Raw genomic sequence first — 23,382 nt, 5'->3', positions numbered from 1 at the left:
AAGCACATAAGTAAGTCTAGCAGTGCCTATTAGGAGCTTCATAAGATCAAAAACAAAGGGTAGGGAAACTGTTGAAGAAGTTACAGAAGAAAATGTTCCTGGATTAAAATGACATGCAAATTTTTAGAATTAAAGGCCTTCCAAATGCAGAGCAGACTGAATGCAAAAATGCTAGGTCTACTTCCATGTTTTTAGATGTCTATCAAAAAGAATACACAGATTCAATCAATTCCTATCAAAATACTGATGACATTCTTTATAGAAACAAACACACACACACACACACACACACACACACACACACACACACAGACACCAGTCTTTAATTCATTTGGAAGAATAAGAGACGCAGAAGAGCCAAAGAAATCCTGAGCAAGAAGAGCAATGCAGAGGCATCACAAGACCCAATCTCAAATTATACTACAGAGTCTCAGTAACAAACAGCACAGTATTGGCATCAACATAGACATGAAGACAAGCAGAAGAGAAGATACTGAGATAAGCCCAAATTTATCTGCTATTTGACAAAGGTGCCAAAAATATATGTTGGAGCCTTTTGAATAAATGGTGCTGGGAAAACAGGATATCCATACATAGAAGAATGAATTTGTACCCCCTTCTTTTGCCATACAAAAGTCAAATCAAAATGGATCAAAGACTTAGACCAGAAACCTTGCACCTTATAAAACATAAGGGTCAACACTCCTTCATAAAGGTGCTGGCACCAACTTCCTCAAAAGACCCCTAAAGCTCAAGAAATAAATCCAGGAATCAACAGGTGAGATGCCATCAAATTAAAAAGATTCTGCATAGCAAAGGAAATAATAAAGAGCATGAAGAGGGAGTCTAGAGAATGGGAGAAAATATTTGCCATCTACTCTTCTGACAGAAGATTAATAAGCAGAATGAATGAATAAATACATATATAAATGAAAAACTCAATGCCAAAAAAACAAATAGCCCAATCAATAAATGAGCAAAAGAATCAAATAGAAATGTTTGAAAAGAAGAAACACAAATGGCCATGAAATATATGAAAAAATGTACAGCATCTCTAGCAATTAGGGAAATGCAAATAAAAACTACAATTTCATCTCACTCCAATCAGAATAGCAATCATCAAGAATGTGAATAATAATAAATGTTGGCAAGGATGTAGGAAAAAAGGTACACTCTTAGATTGTTGGTGGGACTGCGAATTAGTACCAACCACTCTGGGAAGCAGTGTGGAGACTCTCAAAAAACTAGGAATGGAACCACCATATGACCCAACTATCCCATTCCTCAGTGTTCATCCAAAAGATCTAAAATGAGCATACTACAGCGATACAGCCACATCAATGTTTACAGCAACATAAATTCACAACAGCAAAATTATGGAATCAACTCAGATGCCTATCAGTAAATGAATGGAAAGAAAATGGCATATAATACACAATAGAGTTTTACTTGCCATAAAGAAGAATGAAATAATGGCATTTGCAAATAAATGGATGGAACTGGAGAAAATCATGTTAAGTGAAATAACTCAGACGCCGAAAATCAAGGCTCAAACGTTTTCTCTTACATGTTTGGAAGCTAGAGCAAAATAAGGCAAAGAAGGCAACTGGGGAGGGAATCAGATATAAAAGTATAAAAATATAGGGAAGACTGGTGGAGTAGAAGGACAACCAGAGAGAGAAAAGGAGGAAAGGAGAAGATAAATTGAATGAATTTAACAAAATCATGTTATGTTCATATATAAATATACCAAAGGGAATTTCACTTTTATGTATAGGCTTAATAAAGCAGAAGACGGAGAATAGGGGAGGGAAGAAGGGAAGAAATGTGGGGATGGAGTTTGAAATAAAATTATTTGCATGTATATAATTTTGTCAAAATGAACCTAATTACTATGTATAATCATGAGGTTTTAATAACAAAAAGACCTAGATCAAATCCTACCTAACTGAAACTACAGAATGCTGAGGATTAAAAGGGGAAAAATAAATATTTTCAGAGAGAAAAAGTAAGAGTTATTTAATAGGAATAATAACAAAACTTTCATGACATTTATTACTAAACACCACCAAAAGATAACAGACTTCAAAGTTTTGATGAAAAATAACTTTAAAAATCCTTTACATATATAATTTTTAAAAGTCATTACACAGTCACACATGTAACACAAAAGTATGTATGTATACACACAATTTGGTAAAAGATAATAATCTAACTATATTAAAAAATTTTTAAACTTCTCCCTCAAGATTTCCTTTCTAGCTTTCCAGGAAAAAAAATTATGCCTGTATTTGAATAATTATTTTATGATTACAGAAATGCAGTTCTTGCTTATTTAATAAAATATCTTAGAGATCATTTCATATTGGAGTTCATTCTTTTTTCAAGATACCTAGTAGTTCAGAATACAGATGCATCAAAATTTATTTAGTTTGTCCTCTACTAAAAGATATACAGGTTGCTTCTATTTGTTGCAGGTATAATCAGCATGCAAAAAAAAAAAAACCAAAAATATGCATGTGGTCCTACATTAATAAGTAAATACTCAGAGTAAAATTTTTAAGTCAAAGGATATAGATTTTTCAATTATCAGATACTGTCATACTATTTCTTTAACCAGGTTGTGCAGCAAGGACATTTCCATCAAGAGGCTTTCATTTATTATTTGTCATAAAAATAATAATGAATTGTCTCATAAGACACTAATATAAAGGCTGATGCACAGCACCTGGAGCAATTAAAGCATGACAGGAACTGAATTCTGAATTCTAATCTCATTTTCCCCAGTGAAGTATTTTTAAAAACTTAACTACATATTTATTTCTTTACCTGTAATATGTAAATGACATTGACATAACTCATAAGTTTAATTTTATTTAAACGATTAATCTATTAAAATGTAAATGCTAAATATTCTGCTTAACCCATATTCTGCAACTTAGTCTCTTCAACCATATTTCATTGTGACCATATTAATTATTCAAAGTGTTGATGAAAAATTAATCAATGAAGCAATTTATTTGTAGTTTTTCCTCAACTTAAAAACAATGATATTTTAAAAAATTCAAATACTGGGTGGGTTCCCCTCATTTTATTCATCTCAACTCACAACTTTACACTTTGTTGTCTTTGAATGGAAGGTTTAATTCAGAAAGGAAAGTGAACTACCATTTTATAAAGAACTAATATTCTTAGTATAAACCATGTGCCTTAGAAAAGTGGCTATTATAGTTTTCTGACAATCTTACTTCTTAATAACATTTTTCTATTATGTGCAGTGCTTTCAGAAAGAAGTGAAAAGAAAACTCAACAAAAATCAAATTCTGATAAAAGGAAATTTTAAAGTACTATACTCTGGACTCCACTGAAGATATATAAAAATTAGGAGCCCAAAATATAAAGATGGAACTTATATTTATTTTGAAATTATCTCTTTAGGTCTTCCATGATCTACAAAATTATTTTCTTCTTAAAGAAAAATTTGTATTTTACCCAAAGATATAAATACAAAAAGTTTTCCACAATATACATCTTCTCAAGGAAATCTTTGTATTTATTGTACAAAACCATCAAGTAACTACTTTGTCTCCAATTTCTCTCATATGTTCAAGTAGTTTTATCTGTCATATTCTTGACATCTTCTCATAGGTTAATTTGTTTCTCAAGTGTTTTGTGTTATTAAGATGATATTTCTTAAAATTTTATTTTATATTGGCCTTGTATCCAGCAATCTTCCTTAATTCATTAATAATATTAATATTTATCTGTAGATTTGTTTGGATTTTCTACAAGCACAAGGATGTCACAGTTATCCTCCTTTACCAGTAAAGACAACTGAGCCATTTTCTTTGTGGGAAAGTTTTACATTAAAGATTTAATTTTTCTTAAAAACACAGAATTTTTTTTCTTTCTTCTTTTATCAGTTTTACAAATTTGTGTTCATTCAGGAATCTTTCAAATTAATTAGCATAAAATTGTATTTTCTGTGTATAAAATCCTATGGCCCCAACTGGGTATGGAAACATCAGATAACCCTGATCATAGTTCTTCATCACATAACTATTTTAGTCAGATTTACCATCATTGTTTAGCTTTCTAGATATGGTCAATTAGTATTTAAACTTTACATAACAAAATGTGACATTAAATTATCTGCAGTAGCAGAATACAACAGTTACTATTATGGTATTATGTAAAAATGTGGATGTGTAACCCATGTGATTCTGCAATCTGTACTTGGGGTAAAAAAGGGAGTTCATAACTCACTTGAAGCTAATGTATGCTAATGTATGAAATATGATATGTCAAGAGCTTTGTAGGGTTTTGAACAACCAATAAAAAAAAAAAAAAGAGCAGGTGTGGGGGATCTCAAGAAACCAGAAAGGAGACAGTAGAGTACAGAAAGGGGATGGAACAAGGGAGGGAAAGAAAAGTAAGGGGAGAAACTGCAGGATGATATAAACGAAATCTTGCTATGCACATGTATGAATATACCATAATAAATCTCACTTTTTATATAATTTGCCAATTAAAAAAAGAAGGAACAAGTAGAGTAGAAGGGGATGGAAGAGGGAGAGGAGAGTGAAAGGAAAAGTATGTGGTACAGACATAGAGCAAATTATGCTATATGCACATATGAATATGTCACAATGAACCCAACCATTATGTAAAATTATTATGCACTAATAAAGATATAATAAAAAGACAAAAAAAATTATCTGCAGTAAAAAAATATATATATATGAGTATTCATGTTTAAGTACGGTGAAGAAAAGAGCCTGATGTCAGTTCAAGTCAGTTTTGCCACCAATAAGTTATGAAAAACTGCTTTACAAGGCCGTTTAGAATTGACCTGAATTCCTTTCACATATTTTTTCCTCTTTTCTAAGAAGATTGAGTAAATATATCTACCACCATGTGCACGCTTTGAAATGCATATCTTATGTATGTGCTTGCCATTTAAAGTGTTAGGTACTACTTACCATTATATACTTTTTCATCCTCCAGGTATCTTAGAAGTCATATTTTTATGTCAATACATTTACCTTACCTGTTTAATACTGAATATTGTAATCTGTAGATATGTAAAATATAGTACTTTAAATGTGTATATTTATTATTTACACATTATATAACTTCCCATGTGAAACACTAAGGTTGTTTCCAGATACTTTTACATAGTTATATGGGCATGCCTACAGGATAAGTTTCTAGAAATGAAATATCCCTCCTCTCTCAGAGGGTATGTACACTGTGAAGTTTTCATAAATATTGCCTTATTGGTATTTCATGAAATAAGAGCAACTTTTAACATACTTCTATAATCATTTGTTTTTTAAAGTTCTTTAAATTTAAATACAAATGATATAGTATACAATTTGATGGATTTTGACATATGAATACAGTTGTGTAACCATTAACACAATTAAGATAGTGAACATATTCATCACTCTCAGAAGTTCCCAAGACACCTCTTGAATCCTTCCCTGCCCCCAAGCCCTTACATCTCTTCTCCCACTGTACCTGGGTAACCAATGATCTGTCACTATAGGATAATTTGTATTCATAGAATTTTGATGTGTTATATATTCTCCATCATGAGGATGCAATAAAATCTACCCTACTGATCGTGTTATTTTTTTATGGTACTGATAATTAAATACAGGAGTAATCTACCTATCACTAAGTTATATCCTCAGCTTTTCAAATTTATTTATTTTAAAATTTTTATTTGATACTAGAGATTGAACTCAGGAACACTCCCCAGTGAGCTGCAACCCCAGCCCTTTTTAAAATATTTATTTTGAGATAGGTCTCACTAAGTCACCACAGGTAGCCCTGAACTTGCAATGCTCATACCACAGCCTCCTGAGGAGCTAAGACTACAGTAGTGCACCACCACACTGGTTGATTGATAGTGAGATCTTCAATCTCCACCCTTGTTTCTGTTCAGTTGATTCGTATAGTTGAGAAGTGGTACATTAAAGTCTCCTATTATTAGTGAATTTTCTTGCATCTCCTATAGTCCTGCTTCATAAAGGAGATTGCTATTATTTGATACATATTTATAAATGGTACTCTGTATGAAAAGAATTGCCCTTTTAAATTTTTAAGAAATTTTATTTTATCTAATATCAGGATGATATCCTCACTCTGTTTCCATTTGCCTGATAATTATTGTTACCCTTTTATTTTTAGGATATTTCTTTTCTCTCCCCTTTAATTTTTTAGTTAAATATTAATTTCTTTGGGGTAAATATTCAGAAGTGGTATTGCTGGGTCACTAGGAAGCCGTACACTTAATTTTATAAGAAGTCACTAAACTCTTCAAACTTTCACAATTCTATTAGGATCTGTACCACATAGGTGTCACCTATTGGCTAGTCTGAGACTTGGACAGTGGCCTAACAGTTTTCAGGACACATTTTATATCATGTTCTTGAGGGTCAGATCCACAAATGCACAGCTCAGGGGTGAACCCAGAACTATAAAAACAACTTGAAAGGGTCTCTTTCCAGACCTCCTCCCTCTCCATAATCAGTCTGGTACTTCCAGTTCTCTGGGATGCCATTTTCTAATTCTCAAGCTAGAAATCTGTTACTTTATTTATGTCACTCCAATACATACTTCCTACCACTTCACTCATATCCAGGTTCAAGCTGTGGGAGACACAGGGGGAAAAAAAAGATAACAGGGATCTGTCCTACCCTCTTGAAACCACAGCTCCTCCGACTGAAGAGGAAAGTTTAAGATCCTCTGTTGCAGCTGTGCCAATGCTGCTGCCAGAGAATTTCCTGGGGACTGGAGTGCAAGAGAACACAGAAATGGACAAGGTAGAAAAGGAGAGAAACTGAGGTTTCTGTACTCTTGACAAGCATTAGGAAACCCCATTCCTGCTTTTCAATTGAGTACAAGAGAGTTTTGAGAGCTACATTGAGTTCAGGTGACAGGGATAGGGACACTAATGTAAAATAACAACAATAAAATGCCTCATTACTGATCTAGTGTTACTTACAATTCTGATTACCTTTTATAACTGCTTGCTATTTGCTTTTCAGTTCTGCAAACAGCCACTCTACGATGATGATGTGCTTCTTCCACCTTACTGGAACTCTGCATGTCACATTTTTTTTTCTTTTCTTTCTTTTTTACCAAAATATGGTGGAAATTTAGGATTTTTTTTTTTCCTTCAGATATCTTTTCTGTCATTTTCTCTTCTTCCTCTTCATCTAGAACTCTCATTATGTGTATTTGGAATGTTTGACATTTGTCCCACAGGTCTCTGTTACAAAACTGTTTTCTCCCTTCTTTGGAATGAAGTCTTTTTATTGATCTTCATGTTTTCTCTCTTTTTATTTATTTATTTATTTAAATTAGATAAATGTGACAGCAGAATGCATTTTGATTCACTGTACACAACTGCAGCACAACTTTTCATTTCTCTGGTTGTACATGTTTTATCGTTGCACCCTATGTGGATTCATACATGGACCTAGGGTAATGATGTCCATCTCATTTAACCATCTTTTCTGCCCCCATTCCCCCTTCCCACCCCGCCCTTTCCTTTACCCAATTACAGTTCGTCCATTTTCCCCATAACCTGCCCCGCCCCCATTATGGATCAGCATCCACTTATCAGAGAGAACATTCAGCCTTTGTTTTTTGGGGGATTTGCTTACTTCACTTAGTATATTCTCCAACTCCTGATAATTATTGTTATCCTTTTATTTTTAGGATATTTCTTTTCTCTCTCCTTTAATTTTTTAGTTAAATATGAATTTCTTTGGAGTAACTCCATCCATTTACCTGCACATTTTCTATCATCTCATATTTTCACATCTGCTGTTGGGCCTCTCCAGTGAATTTCTCATTTGACATATTTTTAAATTTAAAATTTCTATTTGGTTCTTCTTTTCTAACTTGTCTCTCTGAGATTTTCTATTCATTGTCTTGTTAGCATGTTTTCTTTTACTTTTTCAATATATTAAGACAGTCAATTTAAAGACTTCAACAAACCCAGATGTCAGTTTCTATTGACTATTTTTCCTGATTATGGTTCACAAGTTTTTCTTTTTTGAATGTCTAACAGTTTGTGTTGAATACTGAAATGTTAATGTATTACAGCAACTTGGATTTATTTTAATTTTTCAGAATTACTAGGTTATTCAGTAATTCTGTAGAATCTGTTTCCCTCAAGGTATGCAACCAGGACACCTATGTTGAGGTTAGCCTGGCTCCCTGGAGGCTGTGTTGGTGTCCAGCTTAATGATCAGCCAATGACTTGGGCAAAGGTTGTACTCACAGACCTCAAGCCTGCAAGACTTCTACCCTTTGCCTGTTTAACTGTGTGTGGACTGGGAAATGCAATCAAAGTTGCAACCCCTTCTCATATCTCCCTTAGCTTTCACTTTTGCCAGGTTCTCTTGGGTCTCCTTATGTGTAGGTTATTCTTTCTATGGTTCTAAGATTTCCCTATTAAATTTCTACTGATCCACTGCTTATACCAAGTCATGTCCACAATGTCAAACTTGCAAAGCAGCAGGTTTTCTCCGGCTGTTTCCAAACAAAGTCAGCACTTTTCCCACCAAAGTCATAGGTTTTTGTGTCTCCTCTCACTCCACCCTCAAAACTCACTCCAACTCTCAATACTGATTGTCTTAAGTCATTCAGGATATTTTAATACTACTACTATGGGCTGTATCTTCATCTTGCTATAAGGGCATTAATGGCATTATAGGAATTTTCCCTTCATATCTTAATCCTGCTCTAATCATCTCCCAAAGGCCCCACCTCCAGATGCCATCCCATTGGGAATTAGGGTTTCAACAGAGGAATTTGAGGAGACACAAACACTCACTCCACAGCACCTGAGGAAGGCTCAGTTCTGACCAGCTGAGTTTGGAGGCTTGGGGAAATACATATGGGAAATCCCAGGCAAAAAGACCACTGAATCACAATGTTCTTACCCCAAGCTCTAATGTCTTACAAGAATAAATCCTTATTTTTTTAACTGTCTTTTTAGTCAATTTCCAGTATATATGGAAGGCTGTTTTTGACAGTTTTGCCCAGTTTTATATTTGCTTCCTCCACCCCGCATCTTCAGTACTGGGGATCCAACTCAAGGCCTCACACATATATTTGCTTTTTGTGAAGAGGGCACTGCCAACCTTTTCATGCCAATAATACCAGAATTTAAGTAATGTTTTAAATAAGCTTCAAGGTTTTAAATTTCTTAAACCTTCATGATTACAACTTTACTATCGAGTAAAAGATCATCATGATATGAGTAAAATTGCTTCTAACAAGGCATATATCAGGATGTTAATTGTGACATTATTTGAAAACATAAGAAAAAATAGAAACAACCTCAATGATTCTCAGCAGGGGAATAGCTAAATAAATTATGCTCATCCTGTGAATTGTCAATTAAAAACAATAACATGGTTTTATAATATGAAGTATGCATTCTTCTATGGGGAAAAAAGCAAGTGTATATAGTATTATACTACTAATACTGTAAGATCTTATTTTATATATGTATATATAAAAGTATTTAAAGAAATGAAGCATGCTTCAATTTTATATAAGTACATGTATATAAATATATAGGAATAAGTTTAGAAGATATAAAGCAACGTATAATAGGAACCACCACTGGAGAAGGAGCAGGGATTAAAAGCAGATATAAAGGCTCTTGGCTTTATCTGGTAATATCTTAAATTTTTAATAAAATTAATATATTTATATACAACTGTGTGACAAATAATTTAATATATGATTTGCCCAAGCTGTCAACTAACTGCCTGCTATTTGAAGAGCCAATATAAAAAGGGTTTCTATCAGTTTCTATACAGATTCAAAAGGATTAAAGGAAACCACTTTGCCTAATAAAATTAAGTTCCATTTTATGGAAGATTTTATTAAGCAAGAAATGCTTGGCATCATTTCTAAAAGTCGTGGATTTGTCTCTCCAAAGATAATCTCCTCATTCATCCCTTCAATATACATGGCTTATAATATTTTGTACTTTTCTCACAGATTTCTTTCCTAGTAAGCCATTTTAGACTGTCACATTAACTAATATCTTTTAATAACTATAATAGGCACACTTTAAGACTTCTTCAAGGCCTACACATAAGAACTGCAATGAAAGAAACATTAACAATTACTCTTCATTTTGAAATTTCATCCTGTAAATCAGATTTTTTTGTCAAAAAATATTTTACCTAAATCACAATCTTTTTAGATTTCAAAAAGGAAATAGACTTACAGACACTGTGGAAATAAATGAAAACATTATCTTCTAATTGTAGCCTTACACACATAAAATGAAAACTGTAGTTCCTACAGGTAGCTCCAGGATATCTAGTCTGAGATTACTAAGAATTGAGTTCTATCTATATTGATTTCTGATAAATATTATCAGGTCACGGGATTTTTTTTTAGTATTTATTTGTTAGTTGTAGTTGGACACAATACATTTTTTTATGTGGTACTGAGGATCGAACCTAGGCCTCACACGTGCTAGGCGAACACTCTACCATTAAGCCACAACCCCAGCCCCTCACAGGATGTTTTTTACTCTCCTGAAATATTATTTTCCCCTAATAATTGTAAAATTATAAGATAAACAATATCTTCTATTTTTACTGAGTGACCAAGGAAGAATTTATTAGTGTTGCTTCAAGGAATCCCTTTTGAAGAGTTTTCTTTCAGATTTCTCTGCGGAAACACACACATCCCCCTACACGTGCTAATTTAATTAAAGTCATCAAGTGCATCAATAGAAAAAGTCTCTACAACCTCTTATTCTTTACATCTCTCTTTTCACTGAATCATGCCTGCACACCACTTCAGATATTCAGACTACATTACTTTAATTTTGTTTTTAGGTCGTTGTCCATTGCTTCCCACCTTTGATCAATTACTTCAAGATTCATCTTGGTGTTTTCCCTAATTTAATGAATCCTAAGCATTGCTCTAAACCACTACTTGAGTTCAAATAATAACCACTTTATATGTAATTTATTTCCTTTTTCTTACAGTTTCTATTGCATTTAAGTCTCAAGAAACATTCCTGGAAACTAGATGAGATAAATATTATCTCCATTTTTAAGATGAGAATAATAAGACTCAAAAAGGTTGAGACATATTAGAGATTGATTTAATTGAATGACCCTAAACCCTGCTCATTCTTTGCAGCTGTATTCATAGATAATAAGCAGCATTTCCCAAGTATTATACCCCCAATATCAACAAAATCATCTCGATATTTCCCTAAAATACAGAGAAGGAGAATATCCTGAGGCTGGAAAGATAACAAATAGGGACATTTTGTAAAGGACTGACAAAGGGCATAGGAATACTATAAGCTGTGTTCTGTCACTGAGGGCATGTATGTCAACAAGTAGCAGATATACAGAAAAATCATGGAATAAAATAATTTATTTTGACTAGAAGAGTGTTGAGTATGAAAAAAAAATGTTTCCAGCTACTATGCAATTTGGTTTTATTTTAATTTTAGTCCCGAAGGAGCAGAGACACAAATTTCAATGGGTCAACACCAACCATCTCTCATCACTTCCATTGCTGTGACAAGTATTCAAATGAAGTAATGAAGGTATCAGAAACATCCTTGAGAAACTTGGAAGTGAGTGCAAAATTTAGGAAGATGGAAAAAACTAGGTTGCCAGTAACAACTTGCTCCAGAATAAGCAGGTGAATGAACACATACATGCAAGAACAATAATTGAAATTATTAAGCAAGCAGGATTAACAGTAAAAAATATCCATTAGAAACTATTTGTAGTCAGGAGGGTCCAGAGATGGTGGATGCTACTGATGAGCAGTATTAAAATATGTTTCACACTCTATTTCCTATCCATCTCCCTAAACTGCAAAAGGTAAAAAGGGACAATTATTACTAATTTTTTATTATTGTTAGTTCTTTTCCATTGAACTAGCAACTGAAACATAAAAGAAAAGGAAACATTAAATACAAAAATTTTACTGTCTTTCAAATTACCCATCTTCTTTTTTCTCTCATATTCTTGCTTAATCTTTTAGAGTAAAAACACTAAGAATTGAGGAGAAAGTTGAAGAATGGTAAGAGACACATATTCTAATAATGTCCCTGAACATTATGTAATTCCAAAGAAGTCTATGATCGTGATTATCTTACTCAGTTTGAACTGCTATAACAAAGCACAATGGTCTTCTCTTAACCATGAGGGATACATTATAAGATACCCTTCCCCAGTGCCAGCCTCAGCAATTTAGCAAGGCTCTAAGCAACTTAGCAAGACCCTGTGTTATGTTTTGGATGTGAGGTGTCCCCCAAAAGCTCATGTGTGAGATGATACAAGAAGGTTCAGAGGAGAAAAGACTGGGTTAAGAGAGTCTTAACCAATCAGTGAATTGATCCCCTGGTGGGATTACCTGAGTGGTAACTAAAGGTGAGTAGGTGTGTGGCTGGAAGGAGTGGGTCATTGGGGGCATACATTTGGGGTATATATTTTGTATCTGGCAAGTGGACACTCTCTCTCTCTCTCTCTCTCTCTCTCTCTCTCTCTCTCTCTCTCTCTCCTTCCTGACCATCTGGTGAGTTGCTCTTCTCTGCTACACTCTTCTGCCATGATGTTCAGCCTCACCTCCAGCCCTGAGGAATACAGCTGGCTGTGTATGGACTAAGACTTCTGAAACTGTGAGCCCTCAAACAACTTTTTCCTCCTCTATAATTGTTCTGGTCAGGTCTTTTTAGTCACAGCAATGAAAAAGCTGACTATAATATCCTGTCTCTAAGTAAAAATTTTAAAAAAGGGCTGGGGATGTGGCTCAGTGGTTAAGCACTCTTGGGTTCAATTCTTAGTACTAAAAAAAAAAAAGTTAGGAATCAATGATGACATCTAAAGATGAAAGACAATAAAACAATGCCTTTAAAAACATTTCCAGTCAAAAACTCATTACCTGCTAAACTATTGTTTCATTAAAAATAATTTCCTGACTTGCTTATAGTTTCATTAAACTATCATAAACATGGTTTATTTATTTAAATAAATAAAAATAAATAAAAGACATGCTGCATAAAACATAAAAGTAGCAAAATGGACGATGTAAGATACAAGAGCCTAATTCAGAAGAAAGACAAAGGAAATTCCAAAGATGGATAAGAGGTGTGCATCAGAACAGAGAACAGGGAATGCATAATAGACAGGCCAGAAGGTCCAGGAGTCACTCCTCAAGAAAATGAAGTTAGGGGCTAGGGATGTTGTTCAGCAGTAGAGTGCTCACCTAGCATGTGCAAGGCCCTGGGTTCAATCCTCAGCACCACATACAACAAAATAAAGATATCATGTCCAACTACAACTAAAAAATATATTTAAAAAAAAGAAAATGAAGTTGATAAATTTGAATTAATACTTAAATTTGATTTAGAAAATTAGTAGGGATTTGGTGGTTAAATTATTGATAAGAAAAGTAACAAAATTATAATCAACTTCTTAAGTTAAAAACAAATAGCTCTTGGGTCAGAGGATGTGGCTCAGAGGTATAAGGCTTGCCTACCATGAGGCTAAAAACCTGGGGAAGACAAAGTTATCCTTAATGATATGTTTCATTCAATTCTTCTTTATACATATGTACTATGACATGAAATATGTTTTAGTAAAACATTCAACTAAAATGTAACACATAAACATTAATATTTAAAAAATCTGTAAAATATAAAGAATATTTCCACTCTTTAAAGATAAAATTATTCTCTACATTTGTAAAGATGAAGACTCAATTTACACCAAAGGAAACTTTTCAGCCAATCTTATTTTATTTAAATTATCATAAAACTGCTTCTACTTTCAGCCATGTTTATCTAGTGTCAAACTAAATCATTTTCCTTAACTGGCACACTACCAATTCCATTCTAATAAGGAACTGAGGCTCAAAAATCATTGCCCTGTCATCAAATGTAATTCAGCTTGTAGTATTATGTTATACTGAAACATCTTGCTATATAAAATATTTTATAAGCTAGTAGAATAAACTCATCAATTTAGAATATTTTATTCTTACCTCACTCAACTTTTGAGTTCCCTGAAGCAGGGAAGGCAAAGCACTACATTAAAAATAAGCAAAAAATACATAATTTTGATGGTTACAAACAAAACAAAACAAACAACAACAACAAAAAAAGGTGGGAAACAAATTCTGTTCTCCAAAGCTTCAATGCCACTCAGTCCTTCCTTCTAGGCACGAATGCTCAGGTAATGCGGCAGGAACACTGGCAACCTCAGAGAATCCTCACATGGAACATGCCAATGTCAACATAGTCCACAATTAGAAAACTTTTATTCTATGTAATCAGATGAAAAACTTGCATATGATATTTAAAGTTTTAGATGTTTAGTAAGTCTGAAGAGGTCCTACCTGGTGAAAACACAGATTGTATCCTATCTAAAATGAACAGATTATTTAGGCTTTAACCCCACATTTCTACTATGATTTTCTGTTTATAAGAAACATAAGCAATATGTAATTTGTTCACACTATTGAAAGAGCACTCGAAACAGATGAAATCACAATTGAACAATGGTACTATTTTAGTATCTTTTTCTCACTTCAACAACTGGATATCCTTGTCAGGCTTCATTTTTGGCAATTAAAGATATATGGTACCATGTTTTGGAAAATATTGGGAACATAAACTAAAATTTAATAATCTGTATCTTTCAAAAACCTGTAAAAGGTTGCATACAAATACTATTTTCAAATATTACAGAATATTTTACAGGTTGGTTTCTATAATTATACTTGTTTTAACAGAACTCCCTTTATATACTTTGGTTTGAGAAAACAGCATTAATAGCATATTTTACATTTAGACTCACTGAAAATATTTGCCTGGTGGCTTAGCGACAGTTTGCCTGTACACACTCAATACGGGTAGGCCTGGAAACAAAAATGAGGAAATCATCTCACCTTGCCTCTTATTTCCATACCCCTTTTCTCCAGGTCTGTACTTTCCTTCTATTCTAATTCCCAAGTGCTTTTTGTTTTCTTTTGTTTTTGTTTTCAATATTTGCAAACTGTCATGGTTCTAAAAAAAAAAAAAAATCAGCAAGGCTTTAAACATAGCAACACAATTCTATGCTTTCCTTTTTTGGGTTCTCTCCTACCCACTGTTTAAACATTATCCACACTAAATTAACAGATTTTGTTAAAAGGGAAAGAAAAAGCAAAAGGAGGTTATACTTTATGATTCATTGACCTTCCCTTCCACTTGTAGAATTAAATACATCAGCACAATAACTTACCTTGTTTCCTCAAATCTCAGAAGGAAATCTGCTGCCATCTTCCTGATATCAATGCAATGAGTTATGTCCCTTCTGCCCACTGTGGGACCATGATCCATGAGTTATTCCTCTTTTGTAACTTTAATATCTCTTCATCTGATACTTCAACATCTATAAATGTAAACATCTTCCCCATCTTATGTAATTATTTTTTCTGAATCTATATTTTGAACCCCACTTCCCTTTGAAGTTATATCTGACATCTCCCTCCTGTGTCCCACCACTATAAGCTTCTCTACAGAGGGGCCTGCACTGTGCATAGACATCTCTTCATTCTCCTCTCAGCTACTGCTCTCTGCAAACTTCTCGAATAAGATTAGGAATGGCCTGATAAGCCAATCACAACTTCTGACGTTGTCCTGCTTGAGGGCATCACTATTGAGGCATCCCTCAGGTTTCACTGTTCTCATGAAAGATTTTATTTACTTCTGGGGTTTCAACTAGTTTCTATCTGATGATTTCTACATATTAGCTATAGCACTCACCTTTCCCCAACTGCCTTCTTAATGTAGTTCCCCTGGAGTCCCGCAGATGTTGACTTTAATTTAGCATTTTCAAAACTACTCACCCACCCAAGCAAGCCCACACCCCCCCATAGTTTTTGCCTCTCATGTGTATTATGACATCATCATCTGCCTATTCTCTCCAAAGTTTATAAGCCCAGAATTATCCAATATTTTTGTTCTCCCAAACCTCTAGATATTTAATTCTTCTCCAAATCTTTTCCAGCTTCACAAAACTCTCAGTCATCTCCTTACAATTTCTACTCTGGCCTTTTGTTAAAAGTTTTTATTCTTTGGGCTAAAAGTTTTTGTTAAAAAGTTTTTATTTTCTTTGGCCTAAAATTTAAAAAGTCTCTTAACTACTCTCCCCGCCACCCTTCCGCACCATAGTCCATGCTCCACACTATGTCCAGAAGTACAGTATGTATAAAGTGTAGTGCTCAGACAGAAGGAACAACAACAACAAAAAAGCTAGATCTACATAGATTCTCTTTTTTAAAACAGGGCTTAAGTAGTGCTATTTCTAATGTGTTCTCACAACAAAGTGGCCCTACTTGGAAGAAGCTTTTATTGACCTAACCTTTAATTAACAAAGCTTCATTATCTTATTATAAGAAAATATGCAGTGCTATAATTGAATAATCAGAACTCTCTGAAAGTGTTTTTATACATCTAATAAGTACTAATAAACATAAAATAGTACATAGGATCACTGCCACATTAAACACACAAATCTGAATATTTTTAGTATTTCAAACTATATAATTTTTAGATAATGAATTTCATTGACAGTTTATATTCAAGATTACATTTCCTTTATACAAGCACTTACACTAGATTCATATCACATCCAATGATAAACTGGTTCTTAAATTCAGTCATGATGGAGGTGACTCCCTCACCTATCCACTGCTATCAAATATTCTAAGCCACCATCATCTCTGCTGAAGTCCTCACCAGACCTGTTCCCTTCCTTTCAGTCTAGTTTTCAACAGAACTCTTCACAGGGTTCCTAGAGTTATCATGTCAAAACATAAAACAGATTTTGTTACCCTCCTGCTGAAACGATCCAAAGGCTTCCAACAGTACTTGGAGGAATAACCATACCCTTGTGCCGCAGTCTGGCTGGGCACAATTCAGGAGCCACTTGTCAAAAGAAACTAACTTTATTTTTAGAACCACACAAGCCAAAGAAAACAGCTCCTCAGGAAAAAACCCTCAGAGCCCAACTGCCACCACTGGCTTCCCACAAGCCACACACCCCAACCCAGCCTCTTCCTCCCACAATCCTCCTGCTCTTGAGGCCGATTGGCTGGGTCGCATGGGCGGAGCCAAAAAAGTCCCCCAATGAGCAGCTCCGTGGTCTGAAAGGGCAGGGAAACAGCCCAATGAGCATCACCGCAGAGGAGCCAATCAGCTAGATGTTGCTGGGGCCGCTGTGAGCCAATCATCAGCTGGCAGTCTGAAAGTTTGCTGGGGCCCCTTCAGCTCATCAGCTGGCAGTCTGAAAGTTTGCTGGGGCCCCTTCGGCTGTGACTCTCAACACCCTTGTCCACGGTCTACCAGAGCCCTGGAGATCTGGCACCCCATCTGTGGACCTCTGTGAGTTCATTTTCTACAACTCCCTCCCCCTTGTCCGCTCATCTCCAGTCACACTGACCTCCTTTCTCTTCATCAAAAGTATCCAGTTCATTCCCTTTCCCCAATCCCCATCTTTACCGTTTCCTTTCTTAATGTTTGAAATCTCTTCCAGAGAGTCACATGTATATTGTTATTCTTTTTATTCTCAGAATAAATGTCATCTCCCCAGAAAGTAAAGTCAAAAACCAACTAAACCAGCCCCACCTCACACACAGCCTGATACTCTCCATCCTCTTAGTTTCATTTTCATCATTGTCCTCATCTGAAATTTACTCTGTTGTCTCTTTCTCTTCACTAGAGATTCACTCATTCTTCTGTCTCCTCTCGCACCAGGACAGTGACCTGATACACAACAGGCATTCAGATATTTACCAGTGTTTAATGCCTCTCACGCTAAGCTTCAGCTCATATTTCCTTGCCCACATCTCCATAAAAATGTCCCATCGGCACCATACACTCAACATTTCCAAAACTTATCACATTACAAATCTAATCTTCCTCTATATTCCCTCTCTTAATAATATCATCCAACTGTTCAATTTCCCATATTCCCTCTAATTTGCCAACTAGATCTTTCATTTTGATATCTCGTATATTGTTCAAATAACATCCCCTTTTCTCTATCTCCACTGTCTATGCATTAGTTCATATTCTTATCTCTCACATTTAAATCTAAAACCTATTACCTTATTCCACCATGCGGCCAGCGCAATGGTTTCATTAATGAGGTTCTTGGCATAAAAGTTAGCTAGCAGAGATCGAAATAAACACACAGACTCAGTTACCTTTTTCTATGACCAGATCCGAGACGGCTCCCCTCTCTGGTTTCCACCTCTAACCGCCCAGTAGGGCAGCAAGGATTACTCAGGGCTAGCAGGAGAGAGAGAGAGTGAGCACACCAGGGAGTAGCCTTTTATTGGGGAACAAGAAATTCAGGGGAAAATTCCATCCAATGAAGGTTGAAGGGGGGCCGCACTCCAAGGTCAGGGTCAGTGATTGGGCCCCCAGGGTCAGTGGTCAGTCACACCCCCACACGGACGGGTTCTCTCATCAGGAGAGGGCAGGGAAAGTTCCGACACAGCCAGAAGCCTCAGACCCAAACCGGGAGTCACCCAGTCACGTGTGAGAATGGCTCCCCACACCTTTTCTTACTTCACCTATACCTCTTATAATTTGAATATGGCTTGCTCTTCCCAAACTCATACTGGAGTCTAATCCCCATTGTGAGATATTAAGACTATGGAAATTTAATTCAACTATCATTTTAAAAGTACAATCTTTGGGAGGTGATTAAGATTACATAAAGTCATCAAGGTGAAGCTCATGAGTGAATATTGGTAGCTTTATAAGAAGTGGAAGAGAGACCAGGATACACACATGACATGATCCCTGCTGTGTGATAACTGACACTATCCTGGGCCTCTGCCAACAAACAAGCCTTCAGCAGATGTGGTCTTAGACTTTCAGAAACACAAACGGACCACCCCCACACACCAACTAAAAATTTAAAAACCCTCTTTTAAAACTTACTCAGTATGTGTTATTAGAAACTGAAAATGGACAGGGACAATCACCAAAAACACCATCAGAATAAGCTTTCCTAAATGGGACTACAACCATGTTTCTTGGGGGCCATTCCGACTCGGCTGTGGCTCTCAGCAGTTTCTCCCCTGGTTAAAATTACTCACTAGTTCCTCATCCCCTATAAACTCCAAGATCCATAATATGGCAATAAGTGCCTTCATATCCTCTTGTTAACTGTCCAGTCCAAATATCCCCTTTAGACCCTTCTAATACCAACTGCATGAGACCATTTGCTATACCCTAAACCCATTATTCAAACTGCTATAACTTCATCTAACTTTCCCAACTTGTCCCATCATATCAGATTTAGCATATATGGCACTTATTGTATAGTATGTATTATAAGTCAATCCTTATTATTCATAGATTTTTTTATTTTATAAATTAGCCTACTTGCTAAAATTTATTTGTAAACCACAAACTAATACTCAAAGAGCTTTTGTAGGTATGCTCAGAGCTATAAAGTTTGAGTCCAACCAATATTTCACAATTGCAGCTGAGGTTGAACAAAGTGACACTTTGCTTTCATGTTTCAGCTCTCATAGCAAAAACAAGAGTCTTTTTCACTCTATTTAGTGCCACATTTTTTGTGCTTTTTGTTTGTAAGTTTGTTGTCTAAATAAAAGGCCCCAATCATAGTACTGAAGTGTTATCTGGTGTTTTATTTATTTATTTATTTATTTATTTTTAAGTTTTTGGCAGACACAACATTTTTGAATGTGGTGCTGAGGATCGAACCCAGGCCACATGCATGCCAGGCGAGCGCGCTACCGCTTGAGCCCCATTCCCCAGCCCCTTATCTAGTGTTTTTAACACAAGAAGGCTGTGATGTGCATTATGGAGAAAATATATATTGAAGCATGAGTATTAGTGAGGTTAGCTCAATGTCATTGACTATCAACAATATACATTAAATAAGGTGTCTCTGAACAGAAACATACCCAAAACAAGGTTATGTATTGACTAGTTCATAAAAACATGTGACCAAAGGCTTACAGGAAATTAATCCTGTATTTCCCCTAAAAGAAATAATTTGATATTCAATAATTCAGTGTTTGCAGCAACTTTATAGACCATAGTTACCATGAATCATGAGAACTAACCATAGTTTAAATTACATGTCTATCTATAATACAAAATTGGTGAGCTCTCCGAGTATATATACATGGTATCTCATTCATTTTGTACTCTTAATTCTGTATTATACCAAACACATGCAGTTAATATTTATTGATAAAATTTTAAAATTATGGCTTCAAATCACTATAATGTGATTCACTCTAAATATTTAGAATTTATCATAAAAATACCCATGTAGGTCAATTGCTACACACGCCACCCATCTCAGTGAGGCCTTACTCAATTACAGAGGTAGTGGTCTGAATGTCATCATCCACTCCTGCTCCTTCACCTCCTTTACAGCTAAAGACTATGCTCTTCAACTTCAAATCTAAGCCAAGTATGGTGGTGCATGCCTGTAATCCCAGCAGCTCAGGAGGCTGAAGCAGGAAGAGGAAGATTCCAAGTTCAAAGCTAGCCTCAGCAACTTAGTGAGGCCCTAAGCAACTCAGCAAGAGCCTGTCTCTAAAGAAAAGATAAAAAAGGGCTGGGGATGTGCCTCAGTGGTTAAGTGCCCCCAGGTTCAATCCCTGGTACAAAATTTTTAAAAAGTTCAAATCTAAAAATCACAGGTTTAGATTTGGAAATGGAATGGAAATGGAAAGGCATTCCCAGATATTTACTTTTTCTCAGGTCAGTTAATTCTAATGTGCTTAGGCCTAAAAACTATTAGACATGTCTAGTCAAAGTCAAAGACTAAACATTCATGTTTATAGTTTATGGTCCCTCCCTCCTGAGGTCTCACTGAAATTATAAAATGGTACATTAAGAAAACGATAACAGGGCTGGGGTTGTAAATCAATGGTAGAGCACTTGCCTAGCGTAGTTCTTCCATAGTTCTCTGGGCTTCCTTAGCATCACATAAAAATGAATAAACAAATTAAGGACATTGTGTCCATCTACAACTAAAGATATTTTTAAAAAATTATTTTAAGAAAATAATACTTGAAGTTAGATGGTAGGGTATTGAAAGAGAAAGAGATTAGCAAACCAAAGTATTAGGAAATACCTGGAGGTTAGGAAGCAGATAAGTGAGGCTTAGCTATCTGGCAAAAAGGTAGACTTCATAATCTGAAATTAATCCTCTCATGAAACATCTAAAAATACTTAATAAAATACCAAAAACATCCTTACAAAAAAATAATTATTTTTAAATAGTAAGTCACCAAGAAAATCCCCTTGGGCAAAGATGAAGGGGAATAACAAACTGGTAAGCAGGAGCTAAAATCATGCTTGCTCTGTGTATTTGCTAATTTCAGCACCTAGAAGTTCAGAGGCAGCTAGGTAGGCCATAGCCTGGAAAAAAAATGGAGAACTGCAACTTGAAACCCTGCACAAGAGGCCAGGACTAACTCCTACCTTGTAAAAGAACAGTATAGTAAGAAGCATGACTGCTGGCCAAAGAGGACAAGAAAATTAGGCAGTCTCAGTTTGAAGTCCACATTAAAGGGGAGAAATGTCACCTGAGAATTTGTAATCACAGCCTACACTTAAGGATTCAGGATTCAAACATACCTACCTAATTCAAAAAAACTCAAGCAGAAAAGTTACAGTGATCCTGTGTTGGGAGTTTCCCCAGGTGCCAAAGAAAACCTCAGCAAATCTCTGGAGAAATGTGCCCTTTAATCTAGCTGCACAGAATTCCCTTGAATAAAAATGCAGCCAAGCAAGAGTGCACAATTCAAAAATCACAAAACACTAAAGGAAAAAAAGGTAACTGAAAACACAAGGAAGTAATGCTATCATTGTAGAAAGCAGGTAAGACTGAATAATCTTATAATAAACGACTTCACAAGCAAGCATAGTTCTTCCACAGTTCTCTGGGCCTCCTTGCAAAGTATATGTATGCTCAAATATTCTTTCTTTACAGTATAGTCACTAGTTATATGCCTGGTTGAAAACATGGACATATGTCTTCTAACATATGGTATAATTTTAAAAATTACAATACCACACCTCTCCCAAGGCAATATTTGGAAGTGTATTAGGGCATTTTTTAATTGTCAGTGACTATGAGAGAGAACAGGGGCACAAAACATTAAGTAGTGACCAGGACAATCCCAAGACCCAAACCATAATACTGCCAAAAATGCCAGTCATGAATTGTTGAGAAACACTTTTCTAATATAACTCAATTGGAAACTGTTGCAATGATTAAGTATATGGATTAAGGACAGAAATTTAATATACATGGTGCATTCTTTCTTCCATACTCAATTGTTTATAGTGTAACATTCATTTTTTTTTTAAAGTTTACCTAAAAAATAAATTCATCATAAATAAGCAAGGGGAAGAGAGAACTACCTTACTCATTAACATAAATCCCTTCCTCCAGATATAATGGGCTATTCAGAGCACCAAGGAAAAAGCAATGCACTTGACTACCCTCGAATTCCTAGGCTCACAGAAGCAGTCTCTTCAAATATTTCTTAACTAAAATATTTCAAGAATTAAAATGAATTTACTAATGCTAGTTGTGTGTTCAAGCAGAAAGCACCAGAGGTCCCACTGAAATTACAATTGTTTTTTTATCCTGTGACAAGGTTTTGCAAAATTGTGGAGGCTGGCCTGACATAAAACTATTACAGTGATCCTGTTAAAATATTTTAAGAACTATACTACATTAGAATATTTTTGGTTTTCTGCCATCTGGAATGTTTAAATTTCTCTTCTTAAACCCTAGATTTCCATCTACTCAACCTAATTCACTCTTTTCCTTACTATAAACTCTCTTTTCTAACCACATCTTTTTATTTCCTATCTGCACAATCACACATCTCATTCCTACCTAAAAACCCTCACTCATGTTACTCATCCCATCTAAGTATGCTTTATTTTTCCCTTGGTTATTCAATACCTAATAAATTTATGGCCCAACTCCTACTTTTGTAGAATCAATTGTAGAGCTAAATGGGCCTTCAAACTTGCCTCAAAATTAATTCAATCAATTCAAAATTAATCAGTGAGTCTCTCCCCACAGGTGAGAATTTTTTTCTGAATTCTTTAAGAACTTATAGTGTGTTGTACATAACACCATTTATATGAACAACTGTTTTCTCCTAACACATTTAATAGTAAAAATAATAATAAGCATAGCCTATGATGCTTGGCTAGAGGAAATAAAGACGTGGTTTCTTTTCTCAAACTTATATAAAGCAATCCTTTTCTTATGTGAAATTTCAGAATAT

General features: G+C 35.1%; 1 protein-coding gene across 7 annotated transcripts in view; it reads right to left on the bottom strand.

Moving 5' to 3' along the window:
* Pals2 (protein associated with LIN7 2, MAGUK p55 family member) overlaps window positions 1-23,382 on the bottom strand; it is a 115,645-nt gene that overhangs the window by 80,604 nt on the left and 11,659 nt on the right. Inside the window, exon 2 of one of the 7 annotated variants that reach the window (XM_076835379.1) lies at window positions 14,974-15,091. The exons of the other annotated variants lie outside the window; for them this stretch is intronic. The gene's annotated coding sequence lies outside the window, so the exon portion shown is untranslated. The remainder of the gene's footprint in view (window positions 1-14,973; window positions 15,092-23,382) is intronic. 7 annotated transcript variants of the gene reach the window in all.

This window comes from Callospermophilus lateralis, chromosome 1 (assembly GCF_048772815.1).
Source record: "Callospermophilus lateralis isolate mCalLat2 chromosome 1, mCalLat2.hap1, whole genome shotgun sequence".
Lineage (NCBI taxonomy): Eukaryota > Metazoa > Chordata > Mammalia > Rodentia > Sciuridae > Callospermophilus > Callospermophilus lateralis.
Note: the sequence above shows the minus strand (reverse complement) of the source record. Positions and strands in the feature narration are given on the sequence as shown.